Source organism: Oreochromis aureus, unplaced genomic scaffold, assembly GCF_013358895.1.
Source record: "Oreochromis aureus strain Israel breed Guangdong unplaced genomic scaffold, ZZ_aureus HiC_scaffold_32, whole genome shotgun sequence".
Classification (NCBI taxonomy): Eukaryota; Metazoa; Chordata; class Actinopteri; order Cichliformes; family Cichlidae; genus Oreochromis; species Oreochromis aureus.
Window position 1 is genome coordinate 75014 of NW_024108868.1, and position 22811 is coordinate 97824.

General features: G+C 36.6%; 1 long non-coding RNA gene across 1 annotated transcript; it reads right to left on the reverse strand.

The window, feature by feature from the left end:
- Positions 1–932: 932 nt before the first annotated feature.
- On the reverse strand, positions 933–4510 carry LOC120436894. The gene is made up of 4 exons (XR_005610646.1): positions 4461–4510; positions 4244–4301; positions 1710–1821; positions 933–1129 (listed from the first exon to the last, which is right to left on the reverse strand). It is a non-coding gene; the product is annotated as an uncharacterized LOC120436894 (long non-coding RNA).
- Positions 4511–22811: the final 18301 nt, after the last annotated feature.

Consider the following 22811-nt stretch of genomic DNA (forward strand, 5'->3'; position numbering starts at 1 on the left):
CTTGAAGGCCCTGAGTACTTTCTCCCACACTGAAAACACTGGAACGATAACATTATTTGAACATTACCTAATAAGACTGATTCAGGACAGACAATTAGTTATGTTAAACTTTTCTAGCAGTCCTTCACAAACAGGGAACAGTCTGTCTATTCTCTCCATCTGTCAGCTGCTGCTGGCTCTTCCTCCTCCTCTTCCTCACACACTGCTGAGTTTGTCCTGGTGGATCATCAGGGTGCAAAGCCTCACAGGTGATGTGCAGCAGTGGGTCCCTCAGTCTGTCCTCACTCTGGACACTTGCAGTCGTCACACATGGAAATCAAATGTGTGATAAGCTGCAGGATTCAAACACAAGTGTAACTTATAAATACATGTTCATACTTTTATTCCACAATCAGAGAGAAAGAAACAGAGAGAGTGTGCAGGACAGACAGACAGGTGACAGTCTCAGGTGTATACACTGCTACAAAACAGCACAAGAGAAGGAGGATTTAGTGTTTGTGTTATTACGAGTGCTAAACAAGAAGAGTTCCCAGATGCTACAGTGGACACATGCGTGACTCCTGTGATTAAAGCATCTTTCTTTCAGCTTAACGAGTGAACCGTCAGCTCGTTCAAACACACGTTAAAGTCCGTTTGGCTCGACACCACCGAACAGAGGCAGCAATATAACATAGCTAACATTAACAGTGCAGTGAATCCTGCTTGTGCCGTGATATTCAGGACTGCAAACCGAGCAGCATCACTGACTTTCAGCTTGTTGTGTTTGTGGATTTATGACTGACTTTAATTATCCATAAAATCATCACATTCTCTGTAAGAAAATCAATGAGTACTAAAAATGTGCACCTTTACCTGTGTGTTTTCTGGAACAGGAACAGGGTGATATCTGTGACCCAACTCCCACAGCTGGTTGGGACTCATGTTGTTTTTCTGTTCGCAGTGGATGGTTGTCCCATCCACTGCAAAATGTATTAAAATCATCCTCCAGTCGAGGAAGAAAGACGTAATGGCAGCAAAAGAGGTGTGCAGCATTTGAAATGTCAAGAAGGTCTTCTTCCTCAAGGTTGTGAAGAACATCGTAGTAAAGCATGTAATGGCCACCCAGAGGTCTCTCCACAGTCGCTCTATTCTGAAATAATATATAAAAATATTTAATTAGGTATGGCCTTTCTTTGGTGTGTATGAGAAATTCCTGCTTGTTTCTAACCCTACATGAAATGTGTGCATGACAACAGTAATAATACATTATCAGGGCATGTAGGAAGGACCCAGGCATATCACTTAAAAAGGTGCCAAAAGGGTTGTAATGATCAGTGGCAACAAATGAGATGACAACCAGACCATTAACACAGAATGAACATTCAGGGAAGGAAGTAACAGACTGGAAAAGGTGTGTGAATAACTAAAAATAGGGCAGAGTCCTGAAGGCTCTTTGGGGTTTGTAGGACCTGTTCAATATTTTCTTCCTTGAGGGTAAATAATGGAAATTGAAAGAAACAACAACAACAACAAAAAACACCTGACACATATCAGACAATATATCCTGCTGGATAGGGCACTGTTCTCTAAAGACATTTTACTATAAAACTTTTTCATAAAGCTATACCCTTTAAATGTTTATGTATTTTTAAATAATGGAAATAAAGCTGCAACACCTTCCATCTTATGTCAGAAACATTGGAGGTTGACAGTATTTTATGAGAACAAACCTTTGATTGTGCTCACTCATTCCTGAAATAAAACTGCCTCTTGCTGTGCCATGAACAGTAAACATCAGCCGTGCAACCTCCACATTTTCCCCATCCGTGGTTGCCACGAACCCTGAAAACAAAGAAAAGTACCCCAAAACATTCGAAGCTTTAAACAAACTTAGATCTGACAATAAAGAACAACATATGCCTTAATCAAAGTGTTTAAAAAAATGTAAAAGAATCCTTAAAATCTTTGATTGCTACTGCTCTAGAAGGCATAAAAAAAAGTCTCATGAATGCGCTTTCCAGCATGTGTCAGTATGAAGTTTAACACAGCTGTTAAAACATTTTTCAGGATTTAACAGGATAGTAACAATTATTTAGATTTATTGAATTTGTAGGAAATTACACAAGTGCCATCTTGTATCATTATGATCTGTGTAAAGAGACAATTTTAAGAATATATTTGCAAAAATACGTTAAAGTTGGAAGTAACTGGCCAATGTTCCACTCTTGAAGATCAGCTGTGCCCATTTGTTGCACATTGTGGGAATGGAGAAGTTGAGGCCCTTGCAGGCTACCCACAATTTTCCCCAAACTGAGCGACCCAGCTAATTCAACACCTTTACCAAGCAGTGCTGTTATGTAATTGGATACAAGGGGTGAGATAGTAATATTTTCCCTCCTTGGTTGTAGCTCCCTGACATTACAAGGGTAATCATTTTATGATGTCGGGTTCAGTGTTACACCAGGATTTCAAATACAATATCATCATCAATAAGAATTAGTATTATTATTTCAGAATTGTAGGTAACCACTTTTAAATGCCATAGACTACTTATTTGTTTAATTTGATGTAGGGCTGTGCGATATGACCAAAATCTCATATCCCAATATTAAGACATCTATCGTCCGATAACGATATAAATCACAAAAATGTAACATTTTCTGTAAATTCTGTGTTTGTGAAGTGTTTCCAGCTGGGCGTCGCGTACCTGGAGTCGAGTGTTTTAACTAATGCATGAAACGATACATTTTTAGACATAGGTTGTAACGGCCGCCGTTTTCTTTGTGAGTATTTATTACACAGCGTGCTGCGGGGGAAAGCCTGTTCTAACGTTTGAGTCTAAGGTTTATTTTTTAGCACCTGGCGGCTCTTTTTTGCTTCTCCTCCGTAAATACGCTGCATCTTTCACGTGATTCAGTTTATTTTGAAAAGTCTCAACAGGATCTTGAGCTTTATTGTGAAAGGTTTATGTGGAAAATAAACAAGCGGACACGAGGTGGTTTTACCGTCGTTGTTGCTAACGACAACGCATAAAAACAAGCGCTTGTCCGTCTGTAGTGTGGTTATATTAAATATAAGAGAAAGAGAGAACTTTAGGAAATTCATATAGCCACTACAGTGACCATCAAAATAATGAAAAAATATTGCCGTAAACAGTTTATTTTGCGACACCACGAAACAAACGATAGCGTAAAATGAAACGATAGACGTTTTTCTATCGTCATCCGATATATATCGTTATATCGAACAGCCCTAATTTGATGTATTCTCTCTAGGAGAATGCAGAGGGAATATCCTGTTTAACTTATGCTATCTGTTTAAGTTTAGATAGTATTTGTAAAGATATTGACCATATCCTTTTCTGAAAGTGTGGATATAATGGAAGGGGTAAGGTACTGGCATGCCACAACTTTATAGTTGTTAAATTCTGGGTACAAGTATACATGCCCATCTTGTACATGTTTTTTAATATTATTATTATCATCATCATCATCATCATCATCACCATCCTACCCAATTACATGTTTCTTTTAATCAGGTTATGCTGTTTTAATGACTTTACAGTATAATTTACACTGTATTCCTTCAATTTTCCCTAATTGTATGTTATATTAATCCTATATTTCCGTTTAATATTTCTAATGTTTGCCTTGTTTTCTTCACTGCCTGGTCTGCCTCTGTCTCGCCTGTATGGATGCATTTACACCTAAATTTCCCCAACAAAGGATGTTTTAATTCACCACTATTTCAGTGAAACACGAGTCACCCATCTTCCTGATACCGGTCTCGAGTTTTTGTTCACCAAAGCACACACCAACTTCATACTGACGGACATATCACTGCCCTATTCCCGCCTTGTCTGACCGTGTTTTGTGGCTTTGGTTCACTTCACCTCACTCTTCCCCATTCTTGTCATTAAATCAGGCCGTTCTGCAACCATGGCAGCCATTCACTCTATGGCTTTATTCATGGTGTATTTTACCCCTTCACCAAATGCCGTTCTCGTTTCCCACATTATATTTGCAGTGTTCGTCTATCTATCAATATCTGCGGAGTATGGTTTTGTACCGAGTATCCTATTTTGTAGAGCACAGCATGTAAAGGTTAGCTCGGTTAGCAGGATGCTAGCATGTAGCGCTTAGTGAGACACGCCTCAGACGAGGTTGAGCAAAGACCCGTCTGTGTACTTTATACGTGACCAACGGATTTAAATAAAATTAACGTTTCAAAAGACAAACTTGAAGATAAAACACAATATACTTACCGGAGAACCGCCAGGGTTTGCCGCTGCCATCTTGCCACTCCTAAATTCAAAACTGCCTCTGCAGACAGGCAGGGAGGCGCGGAAATGTTCGTTGAGTTAGTCAAATGTTTTCCTCAGTTCGAGTAGATGATAAAATAAAAGAAAAATGAATGGGATTTTAAGTAGGACTAGGCTTTCTGTAATGATCTCTATTTAGGAGAAAAACTTAATCACTCACCTCTAATCAGCTCTCTTTTCAGGAGACACACTGCTGGCTAACGGTGTCATGTGATCAAACAGCGTAATTTAATTGGCTGAGAGCCGCTCGACTCGATCTAGTGCTGATTGCTCTGGCTTGGGTCATTTAAGTTCAACACTTTTGCAGTTGAATTTTTGCAGGCGAATTTTGCAGGTGAATTTTTGCAGGTGAATATTTGATGGTGAATTTTTGCAGGTGAATTTTTGCAGGTGAATATTTGATGGTGAATTTTTTGCAGGTGAATTTTGCAGGTGAATTTTGCAGGTGAATTTTTGCAGGTGAATTTTGCAGGTGAATTTTTTCAGGTGAATTTTTGCAGGTGAATTTTTGCAGGTGAATATTTTTGCAGGGAAATTTGGAGGATAAAAATTCAGTGTTATAAATTCAATGTCTAAAAAAAGTTGGATTCTGATGATACTATATTTCTTCCATACAATGACATCATCCCATGAAAAGGCTTTCTCTCTCTCTCTCTCTCTCTCTCTCTCTCTGTCACACACACACACACAACACACACACACACACACACACACACACACACACACACACAAGATCCAATTCAGTCAACCAGTCTAAATATATTGAATTTGAATCTTACAATGAGATCATCCCATAAAAAGGCTTTCTCTCTCTCTCTCTCTCTCCTCTCTCTCTCACACACACACACACACACACACACACACACACACACACACACACACACACACACACACACACACACACACAGGGAGAGAGAAGTAAGTTTCTAGCTCAGTCAAGCAGCCTGGGAGCTGCTGAATTTGAATCCACCAATCAGAGAGCCTGTGCACTTTTTCCCGCCAAAACAGGTGCACGCAGCACAGAGAGACACAGGACTTTTGCAGTCTATTTCTCATAATGACGACTCCCCTCAAACAAATGACCATAATTTCCTAACCGTAGGGGCTAGAACGGTCATTCTTACACCGTTTTGTTCAGAAGAGATGGGGGAATCTTAAAGTGTTGACACTTTATCATTAAAATATGAATTATTGAAGATATTTGGCTTGTAATGCACCATAACTGAGTAGAGGCAAGCGAAAACTGCCTTGGCTTGCCCTCAAACAACGCTTTCTAACTCTAAATCTATTTGGAGTATTGATATCATTCTTTCACCGTAAGAGACAGCAGGCTTTGGTGAACAGTCATGGAAATTTTCAGGTCTCTGTGGAAATCCATCAAAAAGATATGACGAGAGAAAAAAGTGGTTCATTTCCAGAGTTTGAAATCTGAAGAAATCTGAGCGAAGGACGAATTTCCTACCCTCAAACAAGTGTAACTCATCTCAGAACGGTAATAGGTGAGAAAGAAATTCTTGAATTGTGAGCGTCAGGAGTGTCTGAAGATATACTGGGACAAGCCTCATGTTTTAACTTCGCTTCGTTAAGGAGATATGACGATTCGAATATGCCTCTCATTACAGAAATCAAGCGGTGATTTTGAACAAACTCTCCATTGACTTTCTATGGAGAGTTTTCAGACTTTGTGTTGGTCTGAGGAGATTTGCCAAAATTCTATAAATCTCACAACAATGATGGTGACATTTTCGGAAAGCCAGCAAAAATGCCTACGTTTTGATGTATAATTTGTGGAAGTTGATTGAAAATTGAGCAAGTAGCAAGAAGTTGTTCGGACATGAAGAGAAGACTGCGAAACCTACAGGGGCACACTGGAAGCCAAGTGCATAGCAACCATAACAACGCATGTATTTTCTGAAAAATCACAATTTTGCAACTCAAAACTTTAAGAGGGATAAAAGTAAAACTGTAACAGATATGAAAAAGCTGAATCATTCATGAATAGCCCAATAATTTGTGAACATTTTAAAATTTGAATGGTTGTTCTACGTGAAAGTAGGAAAAAGTAGTTAAGTTTCAAAAACAAGCAAGTTTTAGCAGAATTGTGGAAGTTTCCCATTCATTTCAATGGGACAAATTAAAGGAAAAAAGCTTAATATTTTAAAAAGTATAATAGATAAAAATACCAAAAGTCATTGCCATCATTAGCAGAAATAGCAGAATAGTTTAAAATTTGAACGGTGAAAATCGGCTGAAAATTGTGGAAGTAGTTAAGTGCCAAAAAAAGTACAAAAGTGGCAACTAGAATAACTAGAAAAATTTGCATTTCCTGCGAAAATGCAGTGTGGATGCTGTAATGCTGAAGCTGTCTGCTGAAACTAGCAGAAAAAGCTGAAAAGTTGCAGAATTTGTAAAAACTTTGCAGAAGCAAAGGAACTTTGCTAAAATGTAGTAACTTAGCAGAACTGCAATATCTTAGAGGAAATATAATACTTGGCAGAAATACAATAGCATAGCAGAACTTAGCAGAAATATTGTAACTTACCAGAAACACGATAACTTCTCAAAAATACAAGAATTTCGGAGAAATAGTATAACAGAAAGAATATACTTAGCCAAACATTCTTAAACATTACAGAAATACTATGATTTAGAAAAACAGTACAACATAGCAGAAATGCTGTGATTTACCAGAGACACTGTAATTTACTATTAATATTGAATTTTTTTAAAAAAAATACTATGTTTTAGCACAAATACTGTAATTTGACAGAAATACTATCATTCGGCAGAAATACTATGTTTCAGCAGAAATACTCTGGTTTAGCACAAATATTATAACATAGCAGTAATACAATTATATAGCAGAAATGCTATATTTAGAAAGAAAAATATAATATAGTAGAAATACTATGATTTAGCAGAAATACTGTAATCAGCACATATACTGTAACATGACAGAAATTCCTCCACTTAGTAGTAATACTGTAACATAAAACAAATGTTATGACTTGGCACAAAAACCATAATTTGGCAAAATACTATGATTTAGCAGAAATACTATGATTGAGCAGAAGTACTAAGATGTAGTAAAAGTACTTTGATTTAAGAGAAATACAATTATGGAGGAGTAATACTTTAAAATGGGAGAAATATTGATACACACACACACACACAGAGCCTAAAGGGAACAGTATTTGTGCCATGGAGTGTTAACAAGAATCTGAGGTCCATATTAGAAAAGCTGCTAAAATCATAAAAGTTTGCAGAATTGTAATAAATGATGAATATGAATTAGTGGTCTGTGATAGTGTATTAATTTGTAGGGAAAAAAAACATGTTGCCCAAGGTGTAATTGAACCCATGACCTTTGGGTTGCAGACCTGTGTCATTACCAACTACGCCACTGGGAAAGAGAGCGAGCGCCTGGAAAACAGGGTGATGACCACTCAGAATTAGATTGCAGAGAGGGCGAAAAACACAGTTTTTGGAGTTACAAAACGTCGTGTAACTCAAAAACTAGGTGGACTAGAAGCATAATTCTTGTACTGGGTGAATCAGCGGACTTTGGTGTACTTTGACTGTGATTTGAATTGCTCTTTGTACATCTGTCGCTGAGATATGACGAGAGAAGAAAGGGCAGACCTCAGATATGATTGGCTGGCTGGGAAGCCGTGCAGGCCCTGATATGTATTTGTATGTATCAGTCCTCACAGAGGATTAGCTGCCTGGGGACCTGGCAGAAATATATACAAATAGTATGATTAAGCATAAATACTACATTTAGTAGAAATACTATGTTTTAGCACAAATCCTATAAAATGGCAGAAATACTATAATTAAGCAGAAATACTATATTAAGTACAAATCTTATAAAAAGCAAAAAAACTGTACTATGATTTGGTAGAAAAACTATAATTAATCAAAAATACTATATTTGGCAGAAATACTATTTTTTAGGACAAATACTATATTTAGCACAAATCTTATCAAATAGCAGAAATAATATGATTTAGCAGAAATGCTGTATTTGGCACAAATCTCATAAAATAGCAGAAATAGTATGATTTAGCAGAAATGCTGTATTTAGCACAAATACTGAAAAGCAGCAGAAATGCTATGACTTAGCACAACAGTAATAACTTATAGAAAAATTGGAAAAGCAAAATGGACAGCTGGAAAATCCTGAACATGCTAAGGGTCCCTCAAATCTAATTGTTAATTGAAAAAAAAAAATCAGCAAACAAAGTATAACAGTGACACAATCACAAATATGGGCACATATGGAAACACACATGCACAGAGAGACACACACAGGACCAAATTCAGTCAACCAGTCTAAATATATTGAATTTAAGTGATATAATAAGATGCTCCCATCAAAAGGCTCTCTCGCTCTCTCTCTCTCTCACACACACACACACACACACACACACACACACACACACACACACACACACACACACACACACACAGAGCCTAAAGGGAACAGTATTTGTGCCATGGAGTGTTAAGAAGAATCTCAGGTCCATATTAGAAAAGCTGCTAAAATCATAAAAGTTTGCAGAATTGTAATAAATGATGAATATGAATTAGTGGTCTGTGATAGTGTATTAATTTGTAGGAAAAAACACATGTTGCCCAAGGTGTAATTGAACCCACGACCTTTGGGTTGCAGACCTGTGTCATTACCAACTGCGCCACTGGGAAAGAGAGCGAGCGCCTGGAAAACAGGGTGATGAGCAGTCAGAATCAGATTGCGGTGAGAGGCGAAAAACGCCGTTTTTTGCAGTTACAAAACGTCGTGTAACTCAAAAACTAGGTGGACTAGAAGCATAATTCTTGTACTGGGTGAATCAGCGTACTTTCGTGTACTTTGACTGTGATTTGCATTGCTCTTTGTACGTCTGTCGCTGAGATATGACGAGAGAAGAAAGGGCAGACCTCAGATATGATTGGCTGGCTGGGAAGCCGTGCAGGCCCTGACATGTAAATTTTATATGTATCAGTCCTCACAGAGGATTAGCTGCCTGGGGACCTGGCAGGAATATATACAAATAGTATGATTAAGCATAAATACTACATTTAGTAGAAATACTATGTTTTAGCACAAATACTATAAAATGGCAGAAATACTATAATTAAGCAGAAATACTATATTTGGCAGAAACACTATATTTAGTACAAATCTTATGAAATAGCAGAAATAATATGATTTAGCAGAAATGCTGTATTTGGCACAAATCTCATAAAATAGCAGAAATAGTATGATTTAGCAGAAATGCTATGACTTAGCGCAACAGTAATAACTTATAGAAAAATTGGAAAAGCAAAATGGACAGCTGGAAAAATCCTGAACATGCTAAGGGTCCCTCAAATCTAATTGTTAATTGAAAAAAAAAACAAATCAGCAAAAAAAGTATAACAGTGACACAATCATAAATATGGACACATATGGAAACACACATGCACAGAGAGACACACACAGGACCAAATTCAGTCAACCAGTCTAAATATATTGAATTTAAATCATATAATAAGATGCTCCCATAAAAACTCTCTCTCGCCCTCCCTTTCTCTCTCTCTCTGTCACACACACACACACACACACACACACACACACACACACACACACACACACACATACATAGGGAGAGACAAGCAAGTTTCTAGGTCAGTCAAGCAGCCTGGGAGCTGCTAAATTTGAATCCACCAATCAGAGAGGCTGTGTACTTTTTCCCGCCAAAACAGGTGCAGCCGTTTTTACACACACAGAGCACAGAGACAGGATTTCTGCAGTGTATTTCTCATAGTGAGGATTCCTCTCAAACAAATGGCCATAATTTCCTAACCGTAGGGGCTAGAACGGTCATTCTTACACCGTTTTGTTCAGAAGAGATGGGGGAATCATCAAGTGTTGACAATTTATCATTAAAATATGAATTATTAAAGATATTTGACTTGTAATGCACCATAACTGAGTAGAGGCAAGCGAAAACTGCCTTGACTTACCCTCAAACAACGCTTTCTAACTCTAAATCTATTTGGAGTATTGATATCATTCTTTCACCGTAAGAGACAGCAGGCTTTGGTGAACAGTCGTGGAAGTTTTCAGGCCTCTGTGGAAATCTATCAAAAAGATATGACGAGAGAAAAAAGTGGTTCATTTCCAGAGTTTGAAATCTGAAGAAATCTGAGCGAAGGACGAATTTCCTACCCTCAAACAAGTGTAACTCATCTCAGAACGGTAATAGGTGAGAAAAAAATTCTTGAATTGTGAGCGTCAGGAGTGTCTGAAGATATACTGGGACAAGCCTCATGTTTTAACTTCGCTTCGTTAAGGATATATGACGATTCGAATATGCCTCTCATTACAGAAATCAAGCGGTGATTTTGAACAAACTCTCCATTGACTTTCTATGGAGAGTTTTCAGACTTCGTGTTGGTCTGAGGAAATTTGCCAAAATTCTATAAATCTCACAACAATGATTGTGACATTTTCTGAAAGCCAGCAAAAATGCCTACATTTTGATGTATAATTTGTGGAAGTTGAGTGAAAATTGAGCAAGTAGCAAGAAGTTGTTCGGACATGAAGAGAAGACTGCGAAACCTACAGTGGCACACTGGAAGCCAAGTGCATAGCAACCATAACAACGCATGTATTTTCTGAAAAATCACAATTTTGCAACTCAAAACTTTAAGAGGGATAAAAGTAAAACTGTAACAGATATGAAAAAGCTGAATCATTCATGAATAGCCCAATAATTTGTGAACATTTTAAAGTTTGAATGGTTGTTCTACGTGAAAGTAGGAAAAAGTAGTTAAGTTTCAAAAACAAGCAAGTTTTAGCAGAATTGCGGAAGTTTCCCATTCATTTCAATGGGACAAATTAAAGGAAAAAAGCTTAATATTTTAAAAAGTATAATAGTTAAAAATACCAAAAGTCATAGCGCACATTAGCAGAAATAGCAGAATAGTTTAAAATTTGAACGGTGAAAATCGGCTGAAAATTGTGGAAGTAGAAAAGTGCCAAAAAAAGTGCAAAAAGTGGCAACTAGAATAATAATAACTAGAAAAATTTGCATTTCCTGCGAAAATGCTGTGTGGATGCCTTAACGCTGAAGTTGCCTGCTGAAAATGACTGAAAAAGATGAAAAGCTGCAAAAATTGTATGGCGGTAAAGAAACTGAAAAATTATGCTGAAAACAAGTGAAAAACAGAAACTTTTGCTGAAAAGAGGTGAAAAGGCAAAGATTCTTCTTCAAAGAGGTACAGAAGTTCAAATTTCTACTGAAAAGAGGTGAAATGGTTTCCTCTGAAATGAGCAGAAGATACTGAGATTTGTATTGATAAGAGGTGAAAGGCTGAAAATTCTGCTTAAAATAGGTGAATCAGCAGAATTTCTACTGAAAAGAGGTAAAGAAGTAGAACGTTGCACTGAAAACAGGTGAATCAGCAGAATGTCTGCTAAAAAAGAGATTTCTGTTGAAAACACCTGAAAAAGCTGGGATTTGTGCTGAAAAGGGGTGAAAACACTCACAATTCTGCTGAAACGGGGTGAAGAAGAGGTGTTGGGCTGTTGAGAAGAGTTAAATAAGTTGAACTGATATGTTTGAGTACAAATACTATGATTTGGCAATAATACTGCGTTTTAGCACAACTCCTGAGATTTGATTGAAATACTATGATTTAGAAGAAATATTATGACTTTGTACAAATACAATGTTTTGGCACAAATACTATGATTTGGCACAAATACTATTATTTACCAGAGTACAAGGTTTCTGCAAAAATGCTATGATTTTGCAGAAATACTATGCATTAGTAGTAATACTATAACATCACAGATATATGATGATTTTGCAGACATTCTGGTTTTACACAAATACTATAATGTGGCAGTATACTATGTTTTAGCACAAATACTATGATTTGCTATAAATACTATGATTTCGCACATGTACTATATTCAGCAGATATACTATAACAAAACAGAAAGTCTATGACTTAGTAGTAATGCTATAACATAATAGATATACTATGATTTTGCAGACAGTCTATTTTTTTGCACAACTAGCACAATATGGCAGAAATACTATGATTTGGCACAAGTACTATGATTTAGTACAAATACGATGATTTGGCAATAATACTGGGTTTTAGCACAACTACTGAGATTTGGGTGAAATACAATGATTTAGAAGAAATACTATGACTTCAGTACAAATACAATGTTTTGGTTGAAATAATATGATTTGCAAAAATTCTACGATTTCGCTCAAATACTATGAAATTGCAGTAATACTATGATTTTGAAGGAATTCTATGATTTGTTAGAAATACTATGCATTAGTAGTAATACTATAACATAACAGATATATGATGATTTTGCAGACATTCTGGTTTTACACAAATACTATAATGTGGCAGTATACTATGTGTTAGCACAAATAATATGATTTGCTATAAATACTATGATTTGGCACATATACTATATTCAGCAGAGATACTATAACAAAACAGAAAGTCTACGACTTAGTAGTAATACTATAACATAATAGATATACTATGATTTTGCAGACAGTCTATGTTTTTGCACAACTAGCACAATGTGGCTGAAATACTGTGATTTGGCACAACTACTATGATTTAATACAAATACTCTTATTGGCAGAAATACTATGCCTTAGTAGTAATACTATAACATAACAGATATACTGTGATTTTGCAGACATAGTATATTTTTTTCACAAATACTACGATTTCGCTCAAATACTATGAAATTGCAGTAATACTATGATTTTGAAGAAATGCTATGATTTGGTAGAAATGCTATGGCGTAGTAGTAATACTATAACATAACAGAAATTTTAATTGGACACAAATACTCTAATTTGGCACAAATACCATGATTTGGCAAAATATACCATGATTTGGCACAAATACGATGATATGGCAGAAATACTATGATTGGGTACAAATACTATGAATAGGCACAAATACTATGATTTAGCAGAAATACTATGTTTTAACATAACTAATATCTTTTGACAGAAATTTCTGCTAAAGGTACTAGTTCTGCTTTTTAGCAGAAATACTGTAAAATACTGTAAAAACTATGATTTGGCACGAGTAGTATGATTTAGTACAAATACTACGAATTGGCAGAAATACTGTGACTCAGTAGTAATACTATAACATAACAGATATACTATGATTTTGCAGACAGTCTATGTTTTTGCACAACTAGCACAATATGGCAGAAATACTATGATTTGGCACAAGTACTATGATTTAGTACAAATACTCTTATTGGCACAAATACTATGTTTCAGTACAAATACTACGATTTGGCAATAATACTGGGTTTTAGCACAACTACTGAGATTTGGGTGAAATACTATGATTTAGAAGAAATACTATGACTTCGTTACAAATACAATGTTTTGGTTCAAATAATAATATGATTTGCAAAAAATACTATGATTTGGTACAAGTACCATGATTTAGTACAAATACTACAATTTCGCTCAAGTACTATGAAATTGCAGTGATACTATGATTTTGAAGGAATACTATGATTTGGTAGAAATACTATGCCTTAGTAGTAATACTATAACATAGCAGATATAATGTGATTTTGCAGACATAGTATGTTTTGCACAAATACTATGATTTCGCTCAAATACTATGGAATTGCAGTAATACTATGATTTGGAATACTATGATTTGGTATACTATGATTTTGCAGAAATTCTATGTTTTTGCACAAATACTACAACAACTACTACTACAAATACTACAAGAAATACTATGTTTGGGCAGTAATACTATTATTTGCTATAAATACTATTATTTGGCACATATACTATAATCAGCAGATATACTATAACATAACAGAAATTCTACGACTTAGTAGTAACACTATAATATAACAGAAATTTTAACTGGGCACAAATACCATGATTTGGCAAAAGATACCATGATTTGCCACAAATACGATCATATTGCAGAAATACTATGATTGGGTACAAATACTATGATTTGGCACAAGTACTATGAATAAGTACAAATACTATGATTTGGCAGAAATACTATGATTTAGCAGAAATACTATGTTTTAACATAAATAATATCTTTTCACAGAAATTTCTGCTAAAGGTACTATTTCTGCTTTTTAGCAGAAATACTGTAATTTGGCATAAATACTATGATTTGGGATAAATACTATGATTTGGCAGATATACTATATTCAGCACATAAACTATAACATAACAGACATTCCTCCACTTAGTAGTAATCTCATAACATAAAATAAATATTATGGTTCTGCCCTAAAACCATGATTTGGCACAAATACCATGATTTTTCAAAAATACTATGATTTAGCAGAAATACTATGATTGAGCAGAAGTACTAAGATGTAGTAGAAGTACTTTGATTTAGCACAAATACTATTATGGAGGAGTAATATGTAACATGGGAGAAATATTGATACAGACACACAAACATACACATACACAGAGCCTAAAGCGAGCAGTGGCTGTTTAGAGTCTGGGCTTGGTATATCTAGGTCAGCTAAATTAGCTGCACCTGCTGTAATCAGCACTTACACACACAGACACAGAGAGAGGTATGAGTTTTCTGCAGTGTATTTCTCACATTCAGGATTCCCCTCGAACAAATGGCCATAATTTCCTAACCGTAGGGGCTAGAACGCTCATTCTGACACCGTTTTGTTCAGAAGAGATGGGGAAATCTCCAGGTCTGCATAATTCAGAGATAAAATATAAATTATTAAAGCTATATGACTTGTAACACACTGCAACTGAGAAGAAGCGAAGCAAAACTGCCTTGACTTGCCCTCAAACAACGTTGTGTAACTCTAGATCTCTATGGAGCCTCAAAATCATTCTTTCACCGTAAGAAACAGCAGGCTTTGGTGAACAGTCATGGAAATTTTCAGGGCTCTGTTGAAATCAATGAAAAGATATGACGAGAGAAAAAAAAGTGCCTCATTTCCACAGTTTGAAATCTGAAGAGATCTGAGCGAGAGACAAATTTCCTATCCTCAAACAAATGTAATTCATGGCCAAACGGTAATAGGTGAGGAAAATACTCTTGAATTGTGAGCATCAGGAGAGTCTGAAGATATATTGGCACAAGCGTCATGTCTCAGCTTTGTTTCGTTAAGGAGATATGACGATTTGAAAATGCCTCTCATTAGAAAAATTCAGCGGTGATTTTGAACAAGCTCTCCATTGACTTTCTATGGAGAGTTTTCAGACCTTGTGTTGCTCTGAGGAGATTTGCAAAAATCTGTAAATCCCACAAGAATGATAGTGACGTTTTCTGAAAGCCAGCAAAAATACCTACGTTTTGATGTATAATTTGTGGGGTTGAGTGGAAATTGAGCGAGTAGCAAGAAGTTGTTCAGACATGAAGAGAAAATTCGAACAGACCAGCCCTCACTCTGAGTTAATTGCATAGCAACCATAGCAACGCATGTATTTTCTGAAAAATCACAATTTTGCAACTGAAAACTTAAAGATGCATAAAATTAAAACGGTAGAAGATCTGAAACAGCTGAATCACACAGGAATAGCCCAATAATCTGAGAACATTTTAAAGTTTGAATGGAGTTTCTAGGTGAAAGTATGACAAAGTAGTTAAGTTTCAAAAACAAGCAAGTTTTAGCAGAATTGTGGAAGTTTTCCATTCATTTCAATGGGACAAATTAAAGGAAAAAAGTGTAATATTTTAAAAGTATAACAGTAATAAACACCAAAAGTCATAGCACCCATCTCCAGAAAGAGCAGAACAGTATAGAGTTTGAACGGAGAAAATCGGCTGAAAACTGAGGGAGTAGATAAAGTCCAAAAAAGCGTCTGGAAGCAACTTGAAAAAGAAAAATAAAGAATAAAGAGAAACAGGAACTCAATAGTGTGGAAGCCCTTTTAGGGCATCCACACAATAAGAACTAGAAAAATTTGCATTTCCTGCGAAAATGCAGTGTGGATGCTGTAATGCTGAAGCTGTCTGCTGAAACTAGCAGAAAAAGCTGAAAAGTTGCAGAATTTGTAAAAGCTTTGCAGAAGCAAAGGAACTTTGCTAAAATGTAGTAACTTAGCAGAACTGTAATATCTTAGAGGAAACATAATACTTGGCAGAAATACAATAGCATAGCAGAACTTAGCAGAAATAATGTAACTTACCAGAAACACGATAACTTGTTGTTACGACCCGGCTCATTGGTCTAGGCGTATGATTCTCGCTTGGGGTGCGAGAGGTCCCGGGTTCATATCCCGGACGAGCCCCCACTTATGTTACGACCCGGCTCAAAGGCCGCAACATAAAAAAAGAGATGAACACCAGGTTCCCATAGAGGAAGGCGGGGCCACCTGAGGCCAGAGGCCGTAACACTTGTCAAAAATACAAGAATTTAGGAGAAATAGTATAAGATAACAGAAAGAATATATTTAGCCAAACATTCTTAAACTTAACAAAAATACTATGATTTAGCAGAAATACTATGATTGAGCAGAAGTACTAAGATGTAGTAAAAGTACTTTGATTTAACAGAAATACAATTATGGAGGAGTAATACTTTAAAATGGGAGAAATATTGATACATACACAGAGCCTAAAGGGAACAGTATTTGTGCCATGGAGTGTTAACAAGAATTTGAGGTCCATATTAGAAAAGCTGCTAAAATCATAAATGTTTGCAGAATTGGGAAAGAGAGCGAGCACCTGGAAAACAGGGTGATGAGCAGTCAGAATTAGATTGCGGTGAGAGGCGAAAAACGCCGTTTTTTGGAGTTATAAAACGTCGTGTAACTCAAAAACTAGTTGGACTAGAAGCATAATTCTTGTACTGGGTGAATCAGCGGACTTTGGTGTAATTTGACTGTGATTTGCATTGCTCTTTGTACATCTGTCGCTGAGATATGACGAGAGAAGAAAGGGCAGACCTCAGATATGACTGGCTGGCTGGGAAGCCGTGCAGGCCCTGATTTGTAAATTTGAATGTTGCATCCCTAAGATAAGATTGGCTGGGTGAGAAGCCGTGCAGGCCCTGATATGTAAATTTGAATGCCTCAGTCCTCACAGAGGATTGGCTGCCTGGGGACCTGGCAGAAATATATAGAAATACTATGATTAAGCATAAATACTACATTTAGCAGAAATACTATATTAAGCACAAATCCTATAATAAGCAGAAATACTATATCAAGCAATATAAATATCCTATAAAAATCCTATAAAAAGCAAAAATACTGTACTATGATTTGGTAGAAAAACTATAATTAATCAGAAATACTAAATTTAGCAAAAATCTTATGAAACAGCAGAAATGCTATGATTTAGCACAATAGTAATAACTTAAACAGAAAAATTGGAAAAGCAAAATGGACAGCTGAAAAATGCTGAACATGCTAAGGGTCCTTCAAATATACTTGTTAAATGAAAAAAAAATCGATAAAAAATATATAACAGCCACACAATCACAAATATGGACACATATGGAAACACACATGCACAGAGACACACACACACACACACACACACACACACACACAGGATCCAATTCAGTCAACCAGTCTAAATATATTGAATTTGAATCTTACAATGAGATCATCCCATAAAAAGGCATTCTCTCTCTCTCTCTCTCTCTCTCTCTCTCTCACACACACACACACACACACACACACACACAAAGATCCAATTCAGTCAATCAGTCTAAATATATTGAATTTGAATCTTACAATGAGATCATCCCATAAAGAGGCTTTCTCTCTCAATCTCTCTCTCTCTCTCTCTCTCTCTCACACACACACACACACACACACACACACACACACACACACAAGATCCAATTCAGTCAACCAGTCTAAATATATTGAATTTAAATCTTACAATGAGATCATCCCATAAAAGGCTTCCTCTCTCTCTCTCTCACACACACACACACACACACACACACACACACACACACACACACACACACACACACACAAGATCCAATTCAGTCAACCAGTCTAAATATATTGAATTTGAATCTTACAATGACATCATCCCATGAAAAGGCTTTCTCTCGCTCTCTCTCTCTCTCTCTCTCTCTCTCTCTCTCTCTGTCACACACACACACACACACACACACAAGATCCAATTCAGTCAACCAGTCTAAATATATTGAATTTGAATCTTACAATGAGATCATCCCATAAAAAGGCTTTCTCTCTCTCTCTCTCTCTCTCTCTCTCTCTCTCACACACACACACACACACACACACACACACAAGATCCAATTCAGTCAACCAGTCTAAATATATTGAATTTGAATCTTACAATGAGATCATCCCATAAAAAGGCTTTCTCTCTCTCTCTCTCTCTCTCTCTCTCTCTCACACACACACACACACACACACACACACACACACACACACACACACACACACACACACACACACACAGGAGAGAGAAGTAAGTTTCTACCTCAGTCAAGCAGCCTGGGAGCTGCTGAATTTGAATCCACCAATCAGAGAGCCTGTGCACTTTTTCCCGCCAAAACAGGTGCACGCAGCACAGAGAGACACAGGACTTTTGCAGTCTATTTCTCATAATGACGACTCCCCTCAAACAAATGACCATAATTTCCTAACCGTAGGGGCTAAAACAGTCATTCTTAGACCATTTTATTCAGAAGACATTTAAAATAAAAATATGAAATATTAGAGATATATGACATAGATGATTGGTGGGCTTAGAAGCCATGAAGGTCCCAATATGCAAATTTAAATGTGCCACGACTCAGATATGATTGGCTGGCTGGGAAGCCATGAAGGAACAATATGAAATTTAAATGTGCCAGGACTCAGATATGATTGGCTGGCTGGGAAGCCATGAAGGTCCCAATATGCAAATTTGAATGTGCCAGGACTCAGATATGATTGGCTGGCTGGGAAGCCGTGCATGACTTGATATGTCAATTTGAAAATTACAGTCCTCACAGAGGATTGGCTTCCTGAGGAGCTGGCAGGAATACATAGAAATACTATGATTACCCAGAAATACTGCGTTTAGTAGAAATACTATGTTTTAGCAAAATACTATAATTAAGCAGAAATATTATATTAAGTACAAATCCTATAAAATAGCAGAAATAGTATGATTTAGCACAAATGCTGTATTTAGCACAAATACTGAAAAGCAGCACAAATGCTATGACTTAGCACAATAGTAATAACTTAAATAGAAAAATTGGAAAAGCAAAATGAACAGCTGCAAGAAGTCCCACAAGCACAGAGAGACACACACAGGATCAAATTCAGTCAACCAGTCTAAATATATTGAATTTAAATCATACAATAAGATGCTCCAATAAAAACTCTCTCTCGCCCTCTCTCTCTCTCTCTCTCTCTCTCTCTCTCTCACACACACACACACACACACACACACACACACACACACACACACACACACACACACAGGAGAGAAAATCAAGTTTCTAGCTCAGTCAAGCAGCCTGGGAGCTGCTAAATTTGAATCCACCAATCAGAGAGGCTGTGTACTTTTTCCCGCCAAAACAGGTGCAGCCGTTTTACACACACAGAGCACAGAGACAGGATTTCTGCAGTGAATTTCTCATAGTGAGGATTCCTCTCAAACAAATGGCCATAATTTCCTAACCGTAGGGGCTAGAACAGTCATTCTTACACCGTTTTGTTCAGAAGAGATGGGGAATCTTAAAGTGTTGACACTTTATCATTAAAATATGAATTATTGAAGATATTTGACTTCTAATGCACCATAACTGAGTAGAGGCAAGCGAAAACTGCCTTGGCTTGCCCTCAAACAACGCTTTCTAACTCTAAATCTATTTGGAGTATTGATATCATTCTTTCACCGTAAGAGACAGCAGGCTTTGGTGAACAATCATGGAAATTTTCAGGTCTCTGTGGAAATCCATCAAAAGATATGACGAGAGAAAAAGTGCCTCATTTCCAGAGTTTGAAATCTGAAGAAATCTGAGCGAGGGACAAATTTCCTACCCTCAAACAAACCCAATTCATGGCCAAATGGTAATAGGTGAGAAAAAATTCTTGAATTGTGAGCGTCAGGAGTGTCTGAAGATATATTGGCACAAGCCTCATGTCTTAACTTCGCTTCGTTAAGGAGATATGACGATTCGAAAATGCCTCTCATTAGAGAAATCCAGCGGTGATTTTGAACAAACTCTCCATTGACTTTCTATGGAGAGTTTTCAGACTTTGTGTTGGTCTGAGGAGATTTGCCAAAATTCTATAAATCCCACAACAATGATAGTGACATTTTCTGAAAGCCAGCAAAAATACCTACGTTTTGATGTATAATTTGTGGAAGTTAAGTGAAAATTGAGCAAGTAGGAAGAAGTTGTTCGAACATGAAGAGAAGACTGCGAAACCTACAGTGGCACACTGGAAGCCAAGTGCATAGCAACCATAACAACGCATGTATTTTCTGAAAAATCACAATTTTGCAACTCAAAACTTTAAGAGGGATAAAAGTAAAACTATAACAGATATGAAAAAGCTGAATCATTCATGAATAGCCCAATAATTTGTGAACATTTTAAAGTTTGAATGGTTGTTCTACGTGAAAGTAGGACAAAGTAGTTAAGTTTCAAAAACAAGCAAGTTTTAGCAGAATTGTGGAAGTTTCCCATTCATTTCAATGGGACAAATTAAAGGAAAAAAGCTTAATATTTTAAAAAGTATAACAGTTAAAAATACCAAAAGTCATTGCCATCATTAGCAGAAATAGCAGAATAGTTTAAAATTTGAACGGTGAAAATCGGCTGAAAATTGTGGAAGTAGTTAAGTGCCAAATAAAGCGCAAAAGTGGCAACTAGAATAATAATAATAAAGTAGAATAATAATAAAGAATAAAGAGAAACAGGAACTCAATAGTGTGGATGCCTTAAAGCATCCACACAATAAAGTAGAATAAAGAATAAAGAGAAACAGGAACTCAATAGTGTGGATGCCTAAAGCATCCACACAACTAGAAAAATTTGCATTTCCTGCGAAAATGCAGTGTGGATGCTATAAAGCTGAAGCTGTCAGCTGAAACTAGCTGAAAAAGCTGAAAAGTTGCAGAAATTGTAAAACCTTTGCAAAAATTGTAATAACTTTGCAGAAGCATAAGAACTTAGCAAAATGTAATTACTTAGCAGAACTGCAATAACGTAAAGAAAACATAATACTTGGCAGAAATACAATAACATAGCAGAACTTAGCAGCAGAAATTAGAATAAATATTGTAACTTAGCAGAAACAAGATAACTTTTCAGAAATACAGGATTTTAGCAACCATGGTACCAGATTACATAGATACTTTATTTAAACAAAAATACCTAAACATTGCACAAATACTGTGATTTAGGACAAATACTACAACATAGCAGAAATGCTGTAATTCAGCAAATATACTATGCTATGGCACAAATAGAAAGAATATGCTCAAATACTATGATTTTGTTCAAATAATATAATTAAGCAATAACACTAAGATTTAGCAGAAATACTGTATTTAGCACAAATACCGAAAAGTAGCAGAAATACTATAATTTAGCATAATAGTAATAACTTGCACAATTACAAATATGGACATGGTAAATGGCCTGTATTTATATAGCGCTTTTATGGTCCCTAAGGACCCCAAAGTGCTTTACATATCCAGTCATTCACCCATTCACACACTGGTGATGGCAAACTACGTTGTAGCCACAGCCACCCTGGGCGCACTGACAGAGGTGAGGCTGCTGGACACTGGCGCCACCGGCCCCTCTGACCACCACCAGTAGGCACACAATAAGATACACCCATAAAAAGGCTCTCTCTCTCTCTCTCTCTCTCTCTCACACACACACACACACACACACACACACACACACACAAGCAGCAGCAGCAGCAGAAGCAAGTGAACAAATAGGGGCTGTACATACAGTGTTTCCTGTATGTTTCTAGGTAGGTCAAAAAGCCTGGAGCTGCTTAATTTTAATCCACCAATCAGAAAGGCTATGTACTTTTTCCCGCCAAAACAGGTGCACCTGTTTTTACACACGCAAACACAGAGACAGGATTTGTGCAGTCTATTTTTCATAGTGAGGACTCCTCTCAAACAAATGGCTATAATTTCCTAACCGTAGGGTCTAGAACGGTCATTCTTACACTGTTTTGTTCAGAAGAGATGGGGATTGTCAAGTGTTGTGTGTTTAAAGTAAAAATATCAATTTGTAGAGATACATGACATGGATGAGTGGTTGACTTACAACCCATGAAAGCCCCAATATGGAAATTTGAATGTCTCAGCCGTCAGATGTGATGGGCTGGTTGGGAAGTCATGCATGACTTGATATGTCAATTTGAAAATTACAGTACTCACAGAGGATTGGCTCCCTGAGGAGCTGGCAGGAATACATAGAAATACTATGATTACCCAGAAATACTGCGTTTAGTAGAAATATTAT